Genomic DNA, 24,459 nt, shown 5'->3' on the forward strand with positions numbered 1-24,459 from the left:
ATAAAGTGATTATTTTGCTTGAGAATCATTCTTGCCTAAGAACTCTAGGTTGCTCACAGCATGAATCAGTGCTCAGCAGGGTTTGGATTTAGTGAGCTATCGCTTACAGGCTTGGATTTAATTTGAGCCAGATTTACACAGTAGCATCTGCATAGTAAGGTCAAATAATCCAAGCAACACAGAACATCATTTACCCTTCTGTTTAAGCTGGATTAAGTCTGAATCTTCTCACAAATCTTTAGTAATGATATTATATCTCTTGAGCCTGTTGTCTAAAAACGTACACTGAAAACAGGAGTGGCATATCACTTAATAAAAAAAAAGTTCTGAGTTATGAATCCAATTCTCATGACCTGAAATTGCAGAGAAGAAAACATGATAAAATACTTCTCCACTAAAAGATGGGTAAACATCTGAATAGCCCTCCACTAGACATAATTGAAATGAGTACCACCACCACCGCCAACTCCAGGCTCCGCCCTTTCTGCCTCGCCTCACCCCATGCTTGGAATAAACTCCCTGAGCCCATACGCCAGGCCCCCTCCCTGCCCATCTTCAAATCCTTGCTCAAAGCCCACCTCTTCAATGTCGCCTTCGGCACCTAACCACTACACCTCTATTCAGGAAATCTTGACTGCCCCAACTTGACATTTCGTCCTTTAGATTGTAAGCTCCTTCGAGCAGGGACTGTCCTTCTTTGTTAAACTGTACAGCACTGCGTAACCCTAGTAGCGCTCTAGAAATGTTAAGTAGTAGTAGTAATTGAAGTTCATTATGCTTGGGCCAGACAAATTTAGGGGAATTACAATTGAATTTTCTAAGGCAATACCTGTACAGGGTAAAGGGGAGGAAAGGCTAAGCTGCATAACCAACTTCAGTACATAGCATCTCAGCTGATCTCCAGAAGGAGGCTCTCTTTGGTACAAAACAAGTAGTATGGTGAGTGTCAGCCATGACTTAAGAGTGAGGTTCGATATTGGTATGTACAAAATTAATCCACTTGGAGATTCTAGCACCTTCTCAGATGACATCAAGATCATTTTTTGCATGGATAAATATATCTAAGACAGCCTTCCTTAAAGGAAAATTCAGCAAAACTGAGAATATGCCTCTAGTTGGTGACTGTGAGATAAAAGAATTGACTAGGAAGGTATATATAAATATCTACAGGTGAAGGGAGGAGTCAGATTTTAACACTCCCTTCTGGCTTTGGCACTGTCACATTTTAGTTTGCAGTAACTGAGCTGTTATTGGTCGCAGTGGTTGAGTGATGGCTTCCCCTAAACTGTGGTGTTGGCCTAAAGCACTGCAGCTGTTAAAATTTACCGGTGTTTGGAAGTTTTTGCTTGTCTTTCAATAAAACTTTAACTAAAATAAAAACAAAACAAAAAATACCAGTGTTGTAATTAAGAATGTGTGTTTTAACTCTTTGCAGGTGATAGGAAGAGATTATTCAAACTGTTGTGGATTAGGAATTGATCACTGGACAGAAAACAGAGGGTAGTGTTAAATGGCCATTTCTATCAACGGAAGAGGTTAATAGTGGAGTGCTGCAGGGATCTGTACTGGGATTGATGCTGTTTAACATATTTATAAATGATCTGGAAATAGGAACAATGAGTAAGTTGATTAAGGTTGTTAAAACACATACAGACTATGAAAAATTACAGGAAGACCTTAGGAAACTGGAAGACTGGGCATCCAAATGGCAGATGAAATTTAATGTGGACAAATGCAAAATGATGCACATTGGGAAGAATAATCTGAATCATACTTACTTGATGCTAGGGTCCACCTTGGGTGTCAGCAACCAAGAAAAAGATCTAGGTGTTGTTGTAGACAATACCAGGGGCGTATCTAGACCTGACATTTTGAGGGGGGGCAGAGTTAAAATTGGGGGGGCACTAAGCATACAGGTTGAGTAGTGCTTGGTATACTGCTAAATAATGCTTTTACAGTGTTCTTGATGATGGGTTACTAAGTACACGGTCAGTCCTGCATCAATATAAATCACATAGACATTTATAGAAACCTTGGAAACACTGACATTTTTAAATAAAGTTGCATTATCCCATTATAGTAGACTTCAGTCTGGTCAACCTCTAAACACACAACATAGTGTCCTGCAAAATAATTACTGCAGTGGCATATCCTTCAACAAATATAAATGCCTTATAAAGTTGATTTAATAAAATAAGGAAATACCTTTGAAGAGGCTTTTTTTCCATTCCTCTGGCTCTACTGATTTCTCTCCTTTCTGTCTGAGGCTGACAATCCATTCAATCCCTGTAGTTCCTGACAGTGTTCTTTCCACCCCCTTCATATAAAGCCCAGAATACCCCCTGCCCTTCTAGACCCCACCCCATCATAGACCTGCATCACCCTTGCTCTCTGTACCCCACCGTCTGTCTCATAGCTCCCCCTGTCCTTCCCTACTCCGCCATCCCCACAGTCCAACATCAATTCTGCTATTCTAACCCCACAACACCGGCCAACCCAGAATCACCTCCTGTCCCCAAAGTTATTTTTGTTTTTGTTTTGTTTTTACCTGGAGTATCTGGATTCTATGGACTGGAGTAGACAGCAGGCCGGCAGTCACAGTGGTGGAGCCTGGCTATCAAATTGCCTGAGGCTGCACAGCAAGGGAGAGGCTTCAACAGCTAGGCAGGGCAGGCTGGGCCAGGCACTATCAAATTGCCTGCACCGGCTGAGCACCGCAAGGGAGAGGCTTCCTTCAGTCAGCAGCAGCAGCAGCAGTGTTGCTGCAGACACAGATAGGCAGCGGATGGTGGCTTCCTGGTGGTGGGCTCGTCTTCAGTGCTCGTGCTCCACTCCTCCTCCTCGTCCTCACTCGTCTAAATCAGATCCGATTTTGGTGCAAAGTGGAGGCGTGAATTGCAGCGAGAGGCGTGACGCGAGGCGGGTGAGCAGACAGTAGGGCAGTAGTGAGGCACGAGGCGTGCGTGCGTCTCCGTCTGATCGTGCTGCTGTGGGAGTCAGGGCGCTTTGCGCCGCAGAATCGGATCACTCGAGGTAAACGCTCTTGCTGTGACGTTCTGAGTCACATGAGGGCAGGAGCCGGTGTGTGGGGGCCACAAGGGTAGCTGCTAGCGTTGCTGAAGCTGCCTGGAACACGCAAGACGTTGTTTAAAGCAGCAGCAGTGCAGCAGCAGCAAATTGAATTTTTTCAATTTGCAATTGAATTTTTTCAATCAGGCAGAGTAGAGGGGGCCTGAGAGAGGAATGCGGGGGCCTTGGCAGATACGCCCCTGGACAATACGCTGAAAACGTCTGCCCAGTGTGTGGCAGCAGCCAAAAAAGCAAACAGGATGCTAGGAAAAGGATGGTAAATAAGACCGAGAATACTATAATATCACTGTATTGCTCCATGGTGCGACCTCACATTAAGTATTCTGTTCACCATATCTCAAAAAAGATATAGCGGATTTAGAAAATGTTCAAAAAAGAACAACCAAAAGGCTACGAAGACGTGAACACAATGGATTTACAAACTCAATTCCTTACAACCAGTGGGTTTGAATCAAGAAGTTGATTGGGCATCATTTCTTTGAAAGATTTTTCTTTTTTTGTTGGACATTAGAGGGCACCATCATTGGTTGCAGTATTACATGCCATAAAGTTGTATTTTTATGGTTGAATTTTTATGATTCTTTAGGATATTACATTTGTACATTTATAGTGGTAATTTCTATGTTTTTTAATTTATTTTTTGTAACGGTGGGTCATATTTACTACCACTCAACGTGAAAAAAATGTGCGACCTAACCAACTTTCGGAAATCACTGAAGACCTACCTCTTCAACAAGGCATACCGCAACGATCCATCCTATGAACTTTTAATGCAATACCGCTTTATCTCTTATTCCGAATATGAACTCTTTATGCTTGATTGGTTAATCTACCCATGTCACTCATGATCTTTATGTAATACCACTTGTATCTCTCACTCCGGAATGGCGATCGCCATGACGGAACAATGTAAGCCACATTGAGCCTGCAAATAGGTGGGAAAATGTGGGATACAAATGCAGCAAATAAATAAATATGTGTAGTATCCGTTATTAAAGCACCAGAAATGCTAAATAGTAGTAGTAGTAGTAACAGTACCCGGCGGTGTGTTTTCGCCACATACACAGCAACTGCAAAGTAAGTGTTGAGCATTTGTTTTTCTTTGAATAATTTAAAATATGGTTTATTTTTTAATTTGTTTTTTTTGTTTAATTTGTAGATTGGTTGCCTGTACAGCTTAAGACCCTGATGAAGCTATGAGTTTTCCGGTGAAATGGGTCCCGTCAGTTTTTTTAAAGCAGATTGTTTCTGTTGACGCTGATAAATTTATCTACATTGCAGGCGCTTTAAAAACCGATGCTGGATTGAATAATGTTGAAGTGATATGGAAGAAATGCTGCTTATTATTGCATTTTTTTTGCCTACAATTTTGTGGTTCAGTATTTAATAAATGTGGACACTTTCTTTCTATTTGACTGAGAGATGTGCTCCACCACACCATCCCCCCCCCCCCCCCCCCCCACAAACACACAAACCACCTTTCCAAACAGGGCTGCCCTGTACTCATACATATCTAACATTCTCTTGCCACACCTACAAGCACTCAGCCACTGTCCACTCAGTTTCACACTCACTCATCCTACCCACTTACCAATTCAGACAGTGAAATTGCCATTTCTGCGGTGCACATGATTTTCCATGGAATTCTGAACTTCTTTCAATTATCATGAAATAAATATATGTGTTTATCTAAATAGAAGTGTGTATTTTGAGACGTCCCTGCAGTGTGACAATTTTGAATTATTGTAATTTGTCGTATCCTCTTCAGTTTTAAATACCTTAAAGGCAAACATGTAGACAAATAATTATTTTTTTGTTTGCATAATTTTAGAATATTCCTCAGGGTCACACATTTCAAAGAAGTTATTTCTGTAAAAACAAAGAGGAAGAGGAAACTGCCAGGGCAAAAATAAATGACGAACCTTTCCAACTTTTAAACAATATGGGAGAGATACTATATATGACACCTAGAAAATCTGCATGGAACAGTGGCATAGCTTTGTGGGGCCACGGGGGCCTGGGCCCCCATAGATTTGGCCCTGGATCCCCATGCCAATGACCCTCTTGACCCCCCCTTCCGCCGCCAACCCGCCGCCAACCCACCGTCGCCGTCTGCTACCTTTGCTGGTGGGGTCCCCAGCCCCCGCCAGCCGAGGTCCTCTTCTTCTGGCACAAGGCTTTGTTCTGTTTTTGAGTGTGACATCCTGCATGTTGTACGTATAATGTGCAGGACGTCAGACTCAGAAACAAAGGTAGGCGATGGCGGTGGTGGGAGGGGGGCCGAGAGGGTCGTCGGCAGGGGTGGGCAAAGTTGGTGGTGGCAGTGGCGGTCGGCAATGGCGGGGGGGGGGTTGGTGGCACCGGGGGGGGGGGGGGGAGGGTTAAAATGTGCCCCCTCACCTCGGGCTCTGGACCCCACTCCCGCCAAAGTCTGGCTATGCCCCTGACATGGAAAACATTTCCACCTAAGTGTATTGTATAAGCAGTGCCTAGATTTAGGTGTGGTATATAGAATATGCTTAGTTGATATCCCAGCACCTAAAACTATGCACCTCCTTTACACCAACGAAAATGTGGCATAAATCCATGCATATAGATTTAGGCACAGCGAGCCATATTCTATAACAACGCACGTAAATTTTGAAATGCCAATGAAACACCCATTTCCCCGCCCATAACCACTCCCCATTTTGCCTGCACACATTACAATTTAGACACAGTACGTTACAGAATACGCTTAGGGAGTTGTGTGCGTAAATTCTAATTATTGCCGATAAGTGCTCACTATTGCTTGTTAAGTGCTGTTAACAATGCTGATTGGTTTGTTAAGCCAAGTAAGTTATGCGTATTGTTACAGAATTACTTGGATTTTGGCGTGGATCTCCAGGCGTGCTATGTAGAATCCGGGGTAAGTGCCTAGGTTCAGTAGCCCATAACTGCAAAGGAGGAGAATACATGGGTGGGTCTGCAGTTGCATGTATAAGTTATAGAATATTAGCATTTACACATACAGCTGCAACATTTAGGCACACTCATTTATACCAGCCATTTGGCAGGTGTATTTGTTCATACCTACAGTTGGGTGCGAGAATGCTGACATATGCTGGCATTCTGCGATGGTTATTTTTCATGTAATTGCCATTTTACAATTGGCGCTTAGTTCCCAAATTTTTAGAGCCGAACGTTTGGCGCACATTCTCGAATTTACCCTTTACAGACTAAGGGGTCCATTTACTAAAGGGGTTCTCCAAAGCAGTACCAGTGGGAGACACAAAATCTGAGAACTGGCTTCCCTGCTTTGTGGCGTATTGCTCTATCTACTAGGCTACTCTTCCATTCACCTTTTCTACCAGGCACTAGAAGAGGAGACGAGAAAGAGGGAAATCTGGATCAGGCCAGGGAAACCTCTATCAGGAGAGGGAGGGATGTCTGCCTCACATCCCACTGCACTTCGAGCTTCTTAGTCACTCTTTCAGCTTCATGGGACACTAGTGCTCCTGTAGATGAATAAATAATATAGCCTGAGACACTTTGATGGAAAATGTGGTTGGCTTTTCTTAGTAATTTCATTACAGAATGCCTAGATTAATAAAGAAAGCTGTTCAGCCCCCATCGAGTGGAGGAGTGGCCTAGTGGTTAGAGTGGTGGACTTCGGTCCTGAGGAACTGAGTTTAATTCCCACTTCAGGCACAGAGGCAGCTCCTTGTGACTCTGGGCAAGTCACTTAACCCTCCATTGCCCCAGGTACAAATAAGTACCTGCATACAGTATGTAAGCCGCATTGAGCCTGCCATGAGATACAAATGTAAAAAAAAATAAAATTTGCATGGAGGTGGGGAATTGGGTTGTGCCATTGAACTACAAATCCCTGTTACCCTGTAGTTCCCTGTGATAAGCTCTTTCAGAGCACATGTCCCACTCCTTTTTGGGACTCTTTCTATTGGTTTGCCTTGTTCTTGGTGCTTGCTGCTTGCTGCCCTCTTTCTCTCTCCATCGAGTCCCTAGAGTTAGTCTGCAGCATATCTACTCTGTGAACTGAAACTGCCTATGTTGTATTTTGCTGTATAACCCTTTTAAGCTACTGTGATGCTATCAAGATTTTAACAATGAAAAAATTTAAACAGCATTACTCTCAGAGTTTTGTTGAATCACTTCAGGCTTCTCTTTGGCTTGAAAGAGACAGCTAGTAGAGAACAGACTCCCAGTTTGCAAGGCAAAAGCTCTTGTCTAGCAGATCTGAACTATAAGTTATTTTTCCTTGTTTGATTACTGTATTAAAAAATATTTTGGTTCAAAGGTTCTGAGTCTTCTCACAGTGATGTTCTACACTCTGGTTCAAAAGCATGCCACTCACCTCAGTGAAAGAGTAGAACAGTAAAATCTTGTGAGTTACAGTAAAATTCTATGGGTCTCCATGAAAATCTTGGGATTTTTAGGTGGACTTCAGTTTGAGTAAATGCACTGAGACTTTATTAAAGCATCAGGTGTGTGGTGACAGAGGAATGTTATCATTAGTTTACACAGTGCGTGCTACTTTCAGAGGATGTATACTAAGGGTCTCTTTTATCAAGCCACGCTAGTGGTTCCCATGCGGCAATGCTGACAAAGCCCATTCAAAGTGAATGGGCTTTGTTGGCATTGCCATACCTTGAGCCGTTAGTGCAGCTTGATAAAAGAGGCCCTTAATTAGCTCTGAAGCCAGTTAAAACGAATCGGAGAAATTTTTTCTTCACTCAACGTGTAATTAAACTCTGGAATTTGTTACCAGAGAATGTGGTAAAGGCGGTTAGCTTAGCGGAGTTTAAAAAAGTTTAGACAGCTTCCTAAAGGAAAAGTCCATAGACCATTATTAAATGGACTTGGGAAAAATCCACTATTTCTGGGATAAGCAGTATAAAATGTTTTGTACTTTTTGGGGATCTTGCCAGGTATTTGTGATCTGAATTGGCCACTATTGGAAACAGGATGCTGGGCTTGATGGACCTTTGGTCTTTCCCAGTATGAGTCAAGAAAGCACTCTTCTGAGGAAATTTATCAAGGCTAAAAATTATATTGTTTTAAGGCATTCAGGGATCCTTTAACAAAGCCGCAGTAGTGATTCTAGTGTAGCAAATGTGACAAAACCCATAAGAACTGAAAGGGTTTTGTCAAATTTGCCACACTGGAATTGCTAGAGCAGCTTTGTAAGAGCAATTTTTAACAAAAAAAATCACAAACAGGAAAGTTGTATCTCTCACCTACCTAATGACACATGTAAATAAGTTTCTATGAAGTAGATTTTCACAATAAAGTATTGTGTAACATAGTAAATGACGGCAGATAAAGACCTGTACGGTCTATCCAGTCTACCCAACAAGATAAACTTATTTTACATGGTATGTGATACTTTATATGTATACCCGAGTTTGATTTGTCCTTGCCTTTTTCAGGGCACAGACCGTAGAAGTCTGCCCAGTACTGTTCTTGTACTAAGTTCTGAAGCTAACATGGAAGCCCCTTAAAATTTACACTCCAGCCCATCCATTCTACTGTGAAGTGTATTTTTGTGACTTTTTTTGCACTGTGTGTTAACCATTGGTTAAAAATGCTTGATTTTTTGGCATGTTTGTATTCCCTAGTGTTTAGTACTATTTTTTAATTGAGATGCACTTTTGTGACATTACTTTGCACTTTGGTACATTTACCCCTGAATGGATTATCTATACGGTCCTGTTATTTTCCGTAGGTAAATCAATCTCATTAAAATGTGAAAAAAACCCTAAATTGGTTTACTGAGGTCAATTTAATTGCTTAGCAATAAATAAATAAATAGATACATACATAAAATAATAAAATAAAATAAAAACATTTAAAAACTGCATTTGTAACTGTGAAATGGAAGAACAATTATTTTATTCGTTTCTTGGGTTTAATTAGCCGAGCAATCAGATAGCGAGAGAGCCAATTTATTTAATAACTTTGCTTTGTCATTACTGATATATTTGATTTATGAAAGCCTTTTTTCTACATATGGAAAATATGAGAAAATCTTTTAGAAATCTGGTCTTATGTCTCACTTCACTACATATGTACTGAAACACCATAGCAGCGTTTGCTTTTAATTTGTTTTAATTTTGTTACTTGAAATTCAAATATACATCAGACTTGCACATTTGAATCTGAAATACCTTCATGGCAAATTGAGAACAGTTTAGAGTTAAAATAGCAGTATGTAACCATAGCCTATAATGTTTTTGTGGGTCAATATAAAATTGAAAGTGGATGTATAATTTTGAATGACAGATTTGCATTGTTTCCCCCAACTTGAAGGAAAATAAAGGTCACTAACAACACTGTTCTTCTCTTTTCTTACCTAGAAAAACCTTCTAAATATCTGGAGAAATTCAAACGGTCTATTTACAATTCTCAATTGGGCAGCAAAAAGAAGAATTCACTATAGGAAGCAGAACCTGCTTCTGCATGCCCACAACCTCAATAAGATGTTCCCTGAATAAATCCAAGGGTACTATTGAGGTAACTTTAGGGAAGCAAAGAATTCACAAATCGAGGGCCCTGGTAAAGTTATCTAAATTTTAAAGCTTCAAGTGTGATTTATTTTTGTTATATTTGTACCCCGCGCTTTGGCAGGCTCAATGTGGCTTACATGGGGCAATGGAGGATTAAGTGACTTGCCCAGAGTCACAAGGAGCTGCCTGTGCCTGAAGTGGGAATTGAACTCAGTTCCTCAGGACCAAAGTCCACCACCCTAACCACTAGGCCACTCCTATCTTAATTCTTACTTTATCTTGGATGTCCCTCTCTTGGACCATCGTTAGCTGAGATCCCCCAATCTTAACGGCATGATCATGGAAGATCTCAGCCTCTGCCTGGACCTCAACTTGAAAATCTTTGGTAACAGTTAAGAATGACATTTTTTGATGACACTGGGACTTTTCAGATAGAATGGCCCCACTTCCTTGTCGTGTGATCTTGTCACATTGGTTTCATGATTGGGGTTGTGCATTCCTTTAGTGTTTGAATTTTTGCAATGGTTGCAGAGGGTAACACAGCAGAGCTTCTGGCATTTTACTCTAACTAACTTTTAGTACAGAGGATTCTAACTTAGTAGGAGGCTCCATGTCATGTCGTAAGTGTTCTGTAGGGCTTAGCCCTGATATTGAGTGGTGCCTCCTGTTTTAAAGGTGTACAGAGAATAAGGAGAATCTGGACAAGTATGCCAACCATTCTTAGTCATCTCTGGGGTACATATTCAGCTGGTGCCAGTCAGTGTTTTTTTTTTTTTAGCTGTTACCAGCATTAAACCCAGTTATTTAATGCTGGGCCATGTCTGAACACTGACATTGAATATCCAGTTATGTGCAGCCAGATATCCCTTATCCTGTTAAGTGTGATATTCAGTACATAATTGCTTAACTTAAACCAGACAGGACTGTATTTTATTTATTTATTTATTTATTGATTGATTGATTGATTGATTGCATTTGTATCCCACATTTTCCCACCTATTTGCAGACTCACTGTGGCTTACAATAATACATTATAACTAGCGCCAATCAAGAGTAGATAAACAATTGGTTACATAAAGAACAAGGGTAACATAATGGATATAATCAATTCAATAAATCAGGAAATAGACAGGTTATCAAATAAATAGTGATGTGCTAGAGATCCTATTATTGATTACTATGGTAAGTGTTGTTAAAAAGGAAAGTTTTTAATGATTTTCGAAAGTTGATAAGGTCGTGAATATTTTTCAGAACAAGTGGTATTGCATTCCACAACTGTGTGCCAATGTAAGAAAAGCAGGACACATGTACTAGACTCAAGAAAAATGTCAGGAAGTATTTTTTCATGGAGAGAGTAGTGGATGCTTGGAATGCCCTCCCGCGGGAGGTGGTGGAAATGAAAACGGTAACAGAATTCAAACACGCGTGGGATAAACATAAAGGAATCCTGTTCAGAAGGAATGGATCCTATGGAGCTTAGCCGAGATTGGGAGGCAGAGCCAGTGGCGGGAGGCGGGGATAGTGCTGGGCAGACTTATACGGTCTGTGCCAGAGCCGGTGGTGGGAGGCGGGACTGGTGGTTGGGAGGCGGGGATAGTGCTGGGCAGACTTATACGGTCTGTGCCAGAGCCGGTGGTGGGAGGCGGGGATAGTGCTGGGCAGACTTATACGGTCTGTGCCAGAGCCGGTGGTGGGAGGCGGGACTGGTGGTTGGGAGGCGGGGATAGTGCTGGGCAGACTTACATGGTCTGTGCCCTGAAAAGAACAGGTACAAATCAAGGTAAGGTATACACAAAAAGTAGCACATATGAGTTTATCTTGTTGGGCAGACTGGATGGACCATGCAGGTCTTTTTCTGCCGTCATCTACTATGTTACTATGTTACTATCCTGCTTATAATCGAAAGAGAAAAATGCCCAAGTTCCGACCTAAATCGGGAGATGGACGTTTATCTCACAAAAACGAATAACGCGGTATAATCGAAAGCCGAACTTAGACGTTTTCAACTGCACTCCATCGCGGAAGTGTACAAAGTTGAAGGGGACATGTCGGAGGTGTGGTGAAGGCGGTACTGGGGCATGGTTATCACCCGAACAGAGATGGGCGCCTTTCGCCGATAATGGAAAAAAAGTATGCGTTTGTAGCTAGAATTTAGGGCACTTTTCCTGGACCCTGTTTTTTCACAAATAAGGCCCCCAAAAGTGCCCTAAATGACCAGATTACCACCAGAGGGAATCGGGGATGACCTCCCCTGACTCCCCCAGTGGTCACTAACCCCCTCCCACCACAAAAAATGATGTTTCACAACTTTTTATTTTCACCCTCAAATGTCATACCCACCTCCCTGGCAGCAGTATGCAGGTCCCTGGAGCAGTTGTTAGGGGGTGCAGTGGACTTCAGGCAGGTGGACCCAGGCCCATTCCCCCCCCCCTACCTGTTACAATTGTGCTGCTTAATGTTTAGTCGTCCAACCCCCCCAAACCCACTGTACCCACATGTAGGTACCCCCCTTCACCCCTTAGGGCTATAGTAATGGTGTAGACTTGTGGGCAGTGGGTTTTGAGGGGGATTTGGGGGGCTCAACACACAAGGGAAGGGTGCTATGCACCTGGGAGCTCTTTTACCTTTTTTTTGGTTTTTGTAAAAATGCCCCCTAGGGTGCCCGGTTGGTGTCCTGGCATGTGAGGGGGACCAGTGCACTACGAATCCTGGCCCCTCCCACGAACAAATGCCTTGGATTTATTCGTTTTTGAGCTGGGCGCTTTCATTTTCCATTATCGCTGAAAAACAAAAATGCCCAGCTCACAAATTGTCGAATAAAACATGGACGTCTATTTTTTTCGAAAATTCGGTCCGCCCCTTCACGGACCCGTTCTCGGAGATAAATGCCCATGGAGATAGACGTTTTTGTTCGATTATTCCCCTCTATATGTACTAGTTTGTATTTTAGATCTTTACAGCAAGGGAAGTGAAGTCCCAAGAATGTGTGTGCTGATCTTTTAGCGTTCCTAGGTGGTAAATCAATAAGGGCTGACATGTATGCCGAAGCATTTCCATGAATAACTTTATGAACCAAAGTGCTCCTGTTCTTTCCATTACAGCAAAGTATTGAATATTGGCACTTAAGCAGAACAAAAAGCATAAGTGGACCTCCAGGAACAGGACAGAGAGAATGCTTTATTGATAGGACCCAACATGGGCCGTGTTTCTGCGACCAAGAACCTGCATGAGGGGTCACAACAAAATTCAGTATCTAAGTAAAAGAGCTTTTCAATGTAGACCAGATGTCTTCTTGTGTCAGATTCACAAAATGCTTTGGAAATACAGATTCAAACAAAATACTCCTTTTATGTATCGGGAGTGGAGATTGTTCTTCAGAGCAAATTAATTGCCTCAGTCATGTCGTAAAAAACGGTCATCTGAAAGACAAAGCTTTCATTGTTTTTCGGCGGTCTTTCAGACAACTGTTTTTTACTACAGGACTGAGGCAATTATTCTGTTCTGAAGGGCGATCTCCACCCCCAATACATTGAAAAGCTCTTTTACGTGGACATTGAATTTTGTTGCGACCCCTGATGCAGGCGCTTGGTCACCGAAACACGGCCCATGTTGGGTCCTTTCAATAAAGCATTCTCTCTGTCCTATTCCTGGAGGTCCACTTGTGCAGGGCCGTGCCAAGGGTCTCTGGTGCCCCCCTGCAGACTATCAGTTGGCGCCCCCCCCCCCCCCCCCCAGTTTGGCACAAGATGCAAAGGAAATAGGAGCTGAAAGATGGAGTGCAGATCTTTTCAAGAAGGCATACCGTAATCATCCATCGTAAACACTAAATAATAACACTACACAGGATCTATCCCTCCCCATCTTCAAATTCTTGCTTAAAGCCCACCTCTTCAATGTTGCTTTCGGCACCTAACCATTGGACTAACCAGGAAACCCAGATTGCCCCAATTTGATTGACTGCATTCTTGTCCCTTAAGATTGTAAGCTCCTTTGAGCAGGGACTGTCCTTCTTTGTTAACTTGTACAGCGCTGCATAACCATAGTAGCGCTTTAGAAATGTTAAATAGTAGTAGTACTATACAAAACCGAAAGCCTATCACATGATTGATTACCCTCCTTGCTACCTATATTTAAGCACTACCACTTCAAACCTCATGTCGAATAGAATCTCTCTATAGCAGATGACTACTGCTTATCATTTACAATCCATTTTATTACTCATCAGCTTATCTTCCTTGTTCCTTTCCTCCTGCCTTGGTCTCCCCTCCTCCTCCCCCCCCCCCCCCACAGAAATTTCCTCTTTGTTTTTCCAATCTTTCTCTTTGCCTTTCTGTTCCATCAGTTCTTATTTTCCTTTCCTGCCCTTACTCTCCCCTCCTTCATTCCTCCCTGATTCTAGCTTGTTCTCCCCCCCCCCCCCCCCCCCACAGAAATTTCCTTGCCTGCCTTGTCTTTCTTTTCTTCTTCCCCAGCTGGCCTGGTGGTTCCAGTTCCCCCACCCAACCTGCAGCCTCAAATGTACTTAAAGTAGGCCCACCACGCCACGCCACGCCAGCCAGCAGCCATTATAATGAAAAGTACAACAACAAGGGCAGGCAAAACCTTACCAATGATGTCCAGTCCATGCCACTGCCACAGAACAGCAGCGGATCCAAGCAGCGCGGTGCCGGCTCGCCTATCCTCTCTCCTGTAGGGCAGCACTAACGTGGCGTCGGCACTCGGCTCAGCAACACCCCTCCCCCCATAGGCGGTCGGTGGCCCAACTGTTTGGGGAGGCTAAAGGGGCGGGGTTAGGGGTGAGGCCGGGGTGGAGCTTAAATCCATAATTGTCTGATCACACACAGAAAAAAAAAAATAAATGTCACAATTAATACCTTTTATTAAATTTAGATATTAGTTATGTATCATATGTCAAGAATAAAGTGGTTGCTCAAAGCATATACTAACCACAATCGCTCAACTGCAAAACACTATGCACAACTTTGTGCAAAAACACACTCTGAACCTTACTGTACCATAAATATTACACTGGGCAGAAACTAATACACCAATATACCACCCATACGGAAAATGCAAACCGTCAACAATATTGAAACAAGGGATCATAATATCCCAATTCTCATGTAGAGCCACAAAACATCCTAATTCATGTTTAATGTGGGATAAAATGTCATAAATAAGTAAATAAACTTTTAATGTTGAACACCTAATTCTCAAAGTGGACATATTCCAAACACTATAATGAAAATAAAATGATCTTTTCTACCTTTGTTGTCTGGTGACTTTGTTTTTCTGATTGTGCTGGACCAGTATCCGATTCTGCTGCTATCTGTCCTCTTAACTCCGTTTCCAGGGCTTCCTTTCCATTTATTTGTTTACTTTCCACCTTTCTTCTTCATTTCTTGTCCTCTGCAAACTTGACTGTCCAGTGGATCCAGCTTTTGCCTATTTTCTTCATCCATGTGCAGTTTTTCTACTCTCTTCCTTTTCCATCATCTCATCTCCTTCCTCACTCCACCCTCCCCTCCATCCACCCATGTCCAGCAACTCTCTTCTCCCCTGTCCTCTCCTCTCCCCTTCATCCACCATGTGCAGCAACCCTCCTCTCCCCATGTCCAGCAACCCTCCCCTCCCATGTCCAGCAACCCTCCTCTCCCCTGCCCTCTCCTTTCCCCTTCATCCACCATGTGCAGCAACCCTCCTCTCCCCATGTCCAGCAACCCTCCTCTCCCATGCCCAGCAACCCTTCTCTCCCCTGCCCTCTCCTTTCCCCTTCATCCACCATGTGCAGCAACCCTCCTCTCCCCATGTCCAGCAACCCTCCTCTCCCATGCCCAGCAACCCTCCTCTCCCCTGCCCTCTCCTCTCCCCTTCATCCACCATGTGCAGCAACCCTCCTCTCCCCATGTCCAGCAACCCTCCTCTCCCATGTCCAGCAACCCTCCTCTCCCCTGCCCTCTCCTTTCCCCTTCATCCACCATGTGCAGCAATCCTCCTCTCCCCATGTCCAGCAACCCTCCTCTCCCATGCCCAGCAACCCTCCTCTCCCCTGCCCTCTCCTCTCCCCTTCATCCACCATGTGCAGCAACCCTCCTCTCCCCATGTCCAGCAACCCTCCTCTCCCATGTCAGCAACCCTCCTCTCCCCTGCCCTCTCCTTTCCCCTTCATCCACCATGTGCAGCAACCCTCCTCTCCCCATGTCCAGCAACCCTCCTCTCCCATGCCCAGCAACCCTCCTCTCCCCTGCCCTCTCCTTTCCCCTTCATCCACCATGTGCAGCAACCCTCCTCTCCCCATGTCCAGCAACCCTCCTCTCCATGTCCAGCAACCCTCCTCTCCCCTGCCCTCTCCTTTCCCCTTCATCCACCATGTGCAGCAACCCTCCTCTCCCCATGTCCAGCAACCCTCCTCTCCCATGCCCAGCAACCCTTCTCTCCCCTGCCCTCTCCTTTCCCCTTCATCCACCATGTGCAGCAACCCTCCTCTCCCCATGTCCAGCAACCCTCCTCTCCCATGCCCAGCAACCCTCCTCTCCCCTGCCCTCTCCTCTCCCCTTCATCCACCATGTGCAGCAACCCTCCTCTCCCCATACCAGCAACCCTCCTCTCCCATGTCCAGCAACCCTCCTCTCCCCTGCCCTCTCCTCTCCCCTTCATCCACCATGTGCAGCAATCCTCCTCTCCCCATGTCCAGCAACCCTCCTCTCCCATGCCCAGCAACCCTCCTCTCCCCTGCCCTCTCCTCTCCCCTTCATCCACCATGTGCAGCAACCCTCCTCTCCCCATGTCCAGCAACCCTCCTCTCCCATGCCCAGCAACCCTCCTCTCCCCTGCCCTCTCCTTTCCCCTTCATCCACCATGTGCAGCAACCCTCCTCTCCCCATGTCCAGCAACCCTCCTCTCCCATGTCCAGCAACCCTCCTCTCCCCTGCCCTCTCCTTTCCCCTTCATCCACCATGTGCAGCAACCCTCCTCTCCCCATGTCCAGCAACCCTCCTCTCCCATGCCCAGCAACCCTTCTCTCTCCCCTGCCCTCTCCTTTCCCCTTCATCCACCATGTGCAGCAACCCTCCTCTCCCCATGTCCAGCAACCCTCCTCTCCCATGCCCAGCAACCCTCCTCTCCCCTGCCCTCTCCTTTCCCCTTCATCCACCATGTGCAGCAACCCTCCTCTCCCCATGTCCAGCAACCCTCCTCTCCCATGCCCAGCAACCCTCCTCTCCCCTGCCCTCTCCTCTCCCCTTCATCCACCATGTGCAGCAACCCTCCTCTCCCCATGTCCAGCAACCCTCCTCTCCCATGTCCAGCAACCCTCCTCTCCCCTGCCCTCTCCTTTCCCCTTCATCCACCATGTGCAGCAATCCTCCTCTCCCCATGTCCAGCAACCCTCCTCTCCCATGCCCAGCAACCCTCCTCTCCCCTGCCCTCTCCTCTCCCCTTCATCCACCATGTGCAGCAACCCTCCTCTCCCCATGTCCAGCAACCCTCCTCTCCCATGTCAGCAACCCTCCTCTCCCCTGCCCTCTCCTTTCCCCTTCATCCACCATGTGCAGCAACCCTCCTCTCCCCATGTCCAGCAACCCTCCTCTCCCATGCCCAGCAACCCTCCTCTCCCCTGCCCTCTCCTTTCCCCTTCATCCACCATGTGCAGCAACCCTCCTCTCCCCATGTCCAGCAACCCTCCTCTCCCATGTCCAGCAACCCTCCTCTCCCCTGCCCTCTCCTTTCCCCTTCATCCACCATGTGCAGCAATCCTCCTCTCTCCATGTACAGCAACCCTCCTCTCCCATGTCCAGCAACCCTCCTCTCCCCTGCCCTCTCCTTTCCCCTTCATCCACCATGTGCAGCAAACCTCCTCTCCCCATGTCCAGCAACCCTCCTCTCCCATGTCCAGCAACCCTCCTCTTCCCTGCCCTCTCCTTTCCCCTTCATCCACCATGTGCAGCAACCCTCCTCTCCCCATGTCCAGCAACCCTCCTCTCCCCTGCCCTCTCCTTTCCCCTTCATCCACCATGTGCAGCAACCCTCCTCTCCCCATGTCCAGCAACCCTCCTCTCCCATGTCCAGCAACCCTCCTCTCCCCTGCCCTCTCCTTTCCCCTTCATCCACCATGTGCAGCAACCCTCCTCTCCCCATGTCCAGCAACCCTCCTCTCCCATGTCCAGCAACCCTCCTCTCCCCTGCCCTCTCCTCTCCCCTTCATCCACCATGTGCAGCAACCCTCCTCTCCCCATGTCCAGCAACCCTCCTCTCCATGCCCAGCAACCCTCCTCTCCCCTGCCCTCTCCTTTCCCCTTCATCCACCATGTGCAGCAACCCTCCTCTCCCCATGTCCAGCAACCCTCCTCTCCCATGTCAGCAACCCTCCTCTCCCCTGCCCTCTCCTTTCCCCTTCATCCACCATGTGCAGCAACCCTCCTCTCCCATGTCCAGCAACCCTCCTCTCCCATGCCCAGCAACCCTCCTCTCCCCTGCCCTCTCCTTTCCCCTTCATCCACCATGTGCAGCAACCCTCCTCTCCCCATGTCCAGCAACCCTCCTCTCCCATGTCCAGCAACCCTCCTCTCCCCTGCCCTCTCCTTTCCCCTTCATCCACCATGTGCAGCAACCCTCCTCTCCCCATGTCCAGCAACCCTCCTCTCCCATGCCCAGCAACCCTTCTCTCCCCTGCCCTCTCCTTTCCCCTTCATCCACCATGTGCAGCAACCCTCCTCTCCCCATGTCCAGCAACCCTCCTCTCCCATGCCCAGCAACCCTCCTCTCCCCTGCCCTCTCCTCTCCCCTTCATCCACCATGTGCAGCAACCCTCCTCTCCCCATACCAGCAACCCTCCTCTCCCATGTCCAGCAACCCTCCTCTCCCCTGCCCTCTCCTCTCCCCTTCATCCACCATGTGCAGCAATCCTCCTCTCCCCATGTCCAGCAACCCTCCTCTCCCATGCCCAGCAACCCTCCTCTCCCCTGCCCTCTCCTCTCCCCTTCATCCACCATGTGCAGCAACCCTCCTCTCCCCATGTCCAGCAACCCTCCTCTCCCATGCCCAGCAACCCTCCTCTCCCCTGCCCTCTCCTTTCCCCTTCATCCACCATGTGCAGCAACCCTCCTCTCCCCATGTCCAGCAACCCTCCTCTCCCATGTCCAGCAACCCTCCTCTCCCCTGCCCTCTCCTTTCCCCTTCATCCACCATGTGCAGCAACCCTCCTCTCCCCATGTCCAGCAACCCTCCTCTCCCATGCCCAGCAACCCTTCTCTCCCCTGCCCTCTCCTTTCCCCTTCATCCACCATGTGCAGCAACCCTCCTCTCCCCATGTCCAGCAACCCTCCTCTCCCATGCCCAGCAACCCTTCTCTCCCCTGCCCTCTCCTTTCCCCTTCATCCACCATGTGCAGCAACCCTCCTCTCCCCATGTCCAGCAACCCTCCTCTCCCATGCCCAGCAACCCTCCTCTCCCCTGCCCTCTCCTCTCCCCTTCATCCACCATGTGCAGCAACCCTCCTCTCCCCATGTCCAGCAACCCTCCTCTCCCATGTCCAGCAACCCTCCTCTCCCCTGCCCTCTCCTTTCCCCTTCATCCACCATGTGCAGCAATCCTCCTCTCCCCATGTCCAGCAACCCTCCTCTCCCATGCCCAGCAACCCTCCTCTCCCCTGCCCTCTCCTCTCCCCTTCATCCACCATGTGCAGCAACCCTCCTCTCCCCATGTCCAGCAACCCTCCTCTCCCATGTCAGCAACCCTCCTCTCCCCTGCCCTCTCCTTTCCCCTTCATCCACCATGTGCAGCAACCCTCCTCTCCCCATGTCCAGCAACCCTCCTCTCCCATGCCCAGCAACCCTCCTCTCCCCTGCCCTCTCCTTTCCCCTTCATCCACCATGTGCAGCAACCCTCCTCTCCCCATGTCCAGCAACCCTCCTCTCCCATGTCCAGCAACCCTCCTCTCCCCTGCCCTCTCCTTTCCCCTTCATCCACCATGTGCAGCAATCCTCCTCTCTCCATGTACAGCAACCCTCCTCTCCCATGTCCAGCAACCCTCCTCTCCCCTGCCCTCTCCTTTCCCCTTCATCCACCATGTGCAGCAAACCTCCTCTCCCCATGTCCAGCAACCCTCCTCTCCCATGTCCAGCAACCCTCCTCTTCCCTGCCCTCTCCTTTCCCCTTCATCCACCATGTGCAGCAACCCTCCTCTCCCCATGTCCAGCAACCCTCCTCTCCCCTGCCCTCTCCTTTCCCCTTCATCCACCATGTGCAGCAACCCTCCTCTCCCCATGTCCAGCAACCCTCCTCTCCCATGTCCAGCAACCCTCCTCTCCCCTGCCCTCTCCTTTCCCCTTCATCCACCATGTGCAGCAACCCTCCTCTCCCCATGTCCAGCAACCCTCCTCTCCCATGTCCAGCAACCCTCCTCTCCCCTGCCCTCTCCTCTCCCCTTCATCCACCATGTGCAGCAACCCTCCTCTCCCCATGTCCAGCAACCCTCCTCTCCCATGCCCAGCAACCCTCCTCTCCCCTGCCCTCTCCTTTCCCCTTCATCCACCATGTGCAGCAACCCTCCTCTCCCCATGTCCAGCAACCCTCCTCTCCCATGTCCAGCAACCCTCCTCTCCCCTGCCCTCTCCTTTCCCCTTCATCCACCATGTGCAGCAACCCTCCTCTCCCCATGTCCAGCAACCCTCCTCTCCCATGCCCAGCAACCCTCCTCTCCCCTGCCCTCTCCTTTCCCCTTCATCCACCATGTGCAGCAACCCTCCTCTCCCCATGTCCAGCAACCCTCCTCTCCCATGTCCAGCAACCCTCCTCTCCCCTGCCCTCTCCTTTCCCCTTCATCCACCATGTGCAGCAACCCTCCTCTCCCCATGTCCAGCAACCCTCCTCTCCCATGTCCAGCAACCCTCCTCTCCCCTGCCCTCTCCTTTCCCCTTCATCCATCATGTGCAGCAACTCTCCTCTCCTCTCCCGTCTGCCCTTGTTTCCTTCCTGCACCCCCACGCCGCCGTCGTCGTCGCCGCCGTACCTTTAAATATTATATTTTTGCTGAAGTCGCGGGCAGCACCGGCATTGAAGGCATCAGCAGGCTCATCGCGCTTCCAGCAGCCTTCCCTCGCAAGTCGGATGATGGCTCCGCCCCCTTCTGACGTATTTCCTGTTTCTATGAGGGCGGAGCCATCATCCGACTTGCGAGGGAAGGCTGCTGGAAGCGTGATGAGCCTGCTGATGCCTTCAATGCCGGTGCTGCCCGCAACTTCAGCAAAAATATAATATTTAAAGGTACGGAGGGCGGCGGGGGGGGGGGCGAGGCAGTGGCGGGCTAGCCTCCCCAAGCCTCTTATACGGGGCGCCTTTGCCCCCCCCCCAAAGTCCTCCAGAGTTGGACTGCCTGCGAGGCTCCAAGCGCAAGCGTTGAAGAGCTGGGGGGCGGTGCTAACAGTCACCAATGGAACGAGGCAGCGCTCCGCACGGGAAGGCAGCAACCAGAGCCAGCAGCGGCGCATGCGCATATAGGCGCCAACGCGACTACGCGAGAGAGGTGAGGTTTAAATTTATATTTTTTAATTGACTCGGCCGGCGGCGGCGCCCCTGAAAGGCAGGCGCCCCCCTGCCATGCTTACCCTGCTGAGTGGGTTAGCACGGCCCTGCACTTGTGCTTTTTGTTCTGCTGTAGTTTTTTGGTATACTTGGAACCCTCTCTTTTGTACCTGAATATTGGAATTTAACCATTCAAGTGCCAACTCTGCCCCTGGACTGACAACAAACTAGCAAGTTATTTACGGTTGATATTTAGTGACACTGTTCAGTTAAGTGCCACTGAATAACCACGGATAACTCCACACAGGCGATTTAACTGGGCAGGCCTCTCCTGCCCGATTAAATGACTTTGAATATTGACTTCTCTAAATTTCACTCGGAAAGCTTTTTTAGTTTTCTATTTTTCATTTTTTTAAAAATTGATAGGAATACAGTAGAGTCTTGATTATCTGACCTTCAGTAATCCAACAATCTGGCATATCCGACAGACCCCCCCCCCCCCCCCCCCCCCCCCCCCGTATTTAATTCTATTAAAAATCTTTGTTTTAGGACAAGTTTTGAAAATCATGAAACTCTGTGTTTTTGTTTATGCATTGTTTGAGGGGTTTATGCAGTGTTTTCCCTATTATCTGTCTTTTCAGTTATCCAACAACTTGTCGGTGCCATTTAGGTTGGTTAATCGAGTTTGTACTCTAGTTCATTTTGATTTCCTAACTGCCAGCCTTGATGAAGAAAAACAACTTACAGATTGGTCAAAAAATGTTTTTCATCTATGAGTTTAAAACACAGGCTAACATCATGTCTCAACAATTCATAGTAGTCCTCACTTTCAAAGGGGGCCTGTTATTGCATGTTAGGTTTAAAGCCCAGTGGCGTAGCAAGGTCGGCTGCCACCTGGGGCAGATCGCTGCTGCGCACCCCCCACCCCCGGGTGCAGTGCATCCGTCCCCCTCAGGGTGCAGCATGACACCCCCCCCCCCCGGCACAATGACACCCCCCCCCAGTGCATCAAGCCCTCCCCTTGGTGCAATGACACCCCCCTCCCCGGGTGCATTCTTGGCTGTTGGAGGGTGCAGAGAGCAGCCGCGCACCTGTTGGCTTCGCTGGCTCCCTGCTCCCTCTGCCCCGGAACAGGAAGTAACCTGTTCCGGGGCAGAGGGAGCAGGGAACCAGTGGAGCCCACAGACCTGCAGCTGCTCTCTGCACCCTCTAGCAGCGTGCACCCGGGGCGGACCGCCCCCACCGCCCCGCCCTTCCTACGCCACTGCTTCAGAGGTTTACACTATCTGCAGTGTTTCTTTCTGAGCTCATTTGTATAAATATGGGTTGCAAGTTTTCAAGAGTCATCCTCTCTTCATCAGGCTGTTGAATACAAAAGTGCAGTTATGCTGAGATTGAATAGTGCAGAGTTATCTAGATCTTAGGCTGTCTGCATATGCCATTTCAGCTCAGTAAGTATAAAAAGTGGGCGTGTTAAAAAGAACCAATGAGACAGTAATACTTTGCAGCTGAAAGACCTCATGTCTGAAAATAGGTGAGAAAGCCAACGTCTTTATTGAGTCCTTTTATATTACTTTCAAATGTGTTTGATCATCTGAATTGCAATTGTTTCACATACTTGTATATGCCAAAAATTTCTTTAAGTAACCCTGATTGTGAGGACTCTATAGGAGAAATCTTCCCTTGGATAATGTTCAGCTTCTGAGCTACCATTCTGTTTCTTTTCTGTAATGTTTTATATCTATGGAGACCGGTGTAAGCATCATTCCTTACATTTTTTGCTTTGGATCAAGGATGCTGCATCATGAATGTGGGCCTTTTGTTTTGAAAGTCTTTCCCATCTGTGAATAAATGGACCATAGTCAGCCATGCATGATATTTAGGGGCCCTTTTTCAAAGCGGCGGTAAACCCAACGTGGGCTTACTGCTTCCTAAAAAGGAAGCACTGTTGGGTTACTGCAGCAGCCTGGTGGTAGTTCCCACCCCCCAAGTGAGCTGTCACATCTGGCACTACAAAAATATTTTTATTTTTGTAGCACCTGTATGTACCCAGTGATAATCGGGCATTGCCGCTTGCTGCCCGGTTACCACTAGGTTAGCATGGGAGCCCTTACTGCCACCTCAATAGGTGGTGGTAAGGGCTCCCCCCTGAAATGGCTACATAGCAAGTGCTTCACTTGCTGCAAAGACCATTTCCTGAAAAAAAGACCTATCTTTTACCTGCTACTTTAAATGGAGGCCTCGATGTGTGTCAAAAATCTATGCCAACACCAGCGCAGGCTCCCTTTTGCTGCAGCTTGATAAAAGGGGCCCTCAGTCAGCAATGCCTCTCCAAATATTGCTCCTAAGTAGCCAGGTGGCGTTCCAGGGTTGAGTCCAGAAAGTTGCCCAACATCGGTAATTTTCAGCACTGCAATGCCAGCTAGATGATAACATTTATCCAGTTGCAAATAGAACTGCTTTTTCAGCATTTTACGTTCGCTGATTTGAACATCTAGACCATAAGAACATAAGAATAGCCATAGTGGGTCAGACCAATGCCCCAATGGTTCATCTAGGCAAGTATCCTGCTTCAAAAAGTGGCTAATTCAGGCCACAAGTGCCTGACTGAATCCTAAATTGTAGCAAGATTCATGCTACCGATCCCAGGGACAAGAAGTGGCTTATCCCAGGTCTATCTCAATATCAGACCATGGACTTTTCCTCAAGGAACTTCTCCAAACCTTTTTTAAGCCAAGATACAATAACCGCTGTTATCACATCCGCTGGCAATGAGTTCCAGATCTTTACTGTTCATTGAGTGAAAAAATATTTCCTCCTCTTTTAAAAAATGATACCATTTAACTTCTTTGAGAGTCCCCTAGTCCTTGTACTTTTTGAAAGACTAAACAAATCAATTTATGTTGACTTGTTCTACACCACTCAGTATTCTGTAGATCTCTACCATATGGCCCTTCAGCCATTTCTGTTCCAAGCTGAAGAGATCTAACCAAATAAGTCTTTCCTCATATGACGTTCCATCCCCTTAATTATTTTGGTTGCTCTTTGTGAATCTTTTCTAATTCCGCTATTTCTTTTTCAAGATATAAGAACATAAGCGTTGCCATACTGGGACAGACTGAAGTTCCATCAAGCCCAGTATCCTGTTTCCAACTGTGGCCAATCTAGGTCACAAGTACTGGCAAGATCCCAAAACAGTAAAACAGATTTTATGGCAGCCAGAATTGCACTCAGTACTCAAGGTGTGGTCACACCATGGAGCGACACAGAGACATTATAATATTCTTTGTCTTATTTTCTGTTCCTGTCCTAATAATTCCTAGCATTTTGTTTACTTTTTTGG

Source organism: Microcaecilia unicolor, chromosome 3, assembly GCF_901765095.1.
Source record: "Microcaecilia unicolor chromosome 3, aMicUni1.1, whole genome shotgun sequence".
Classification (NCBI taxonomy): Eukaryota; Metazoa; Chordata; class Amphibia; order Gymnophiona; family Siphonopidae; genus Microcaecilia; species Microcaecilia unicolor.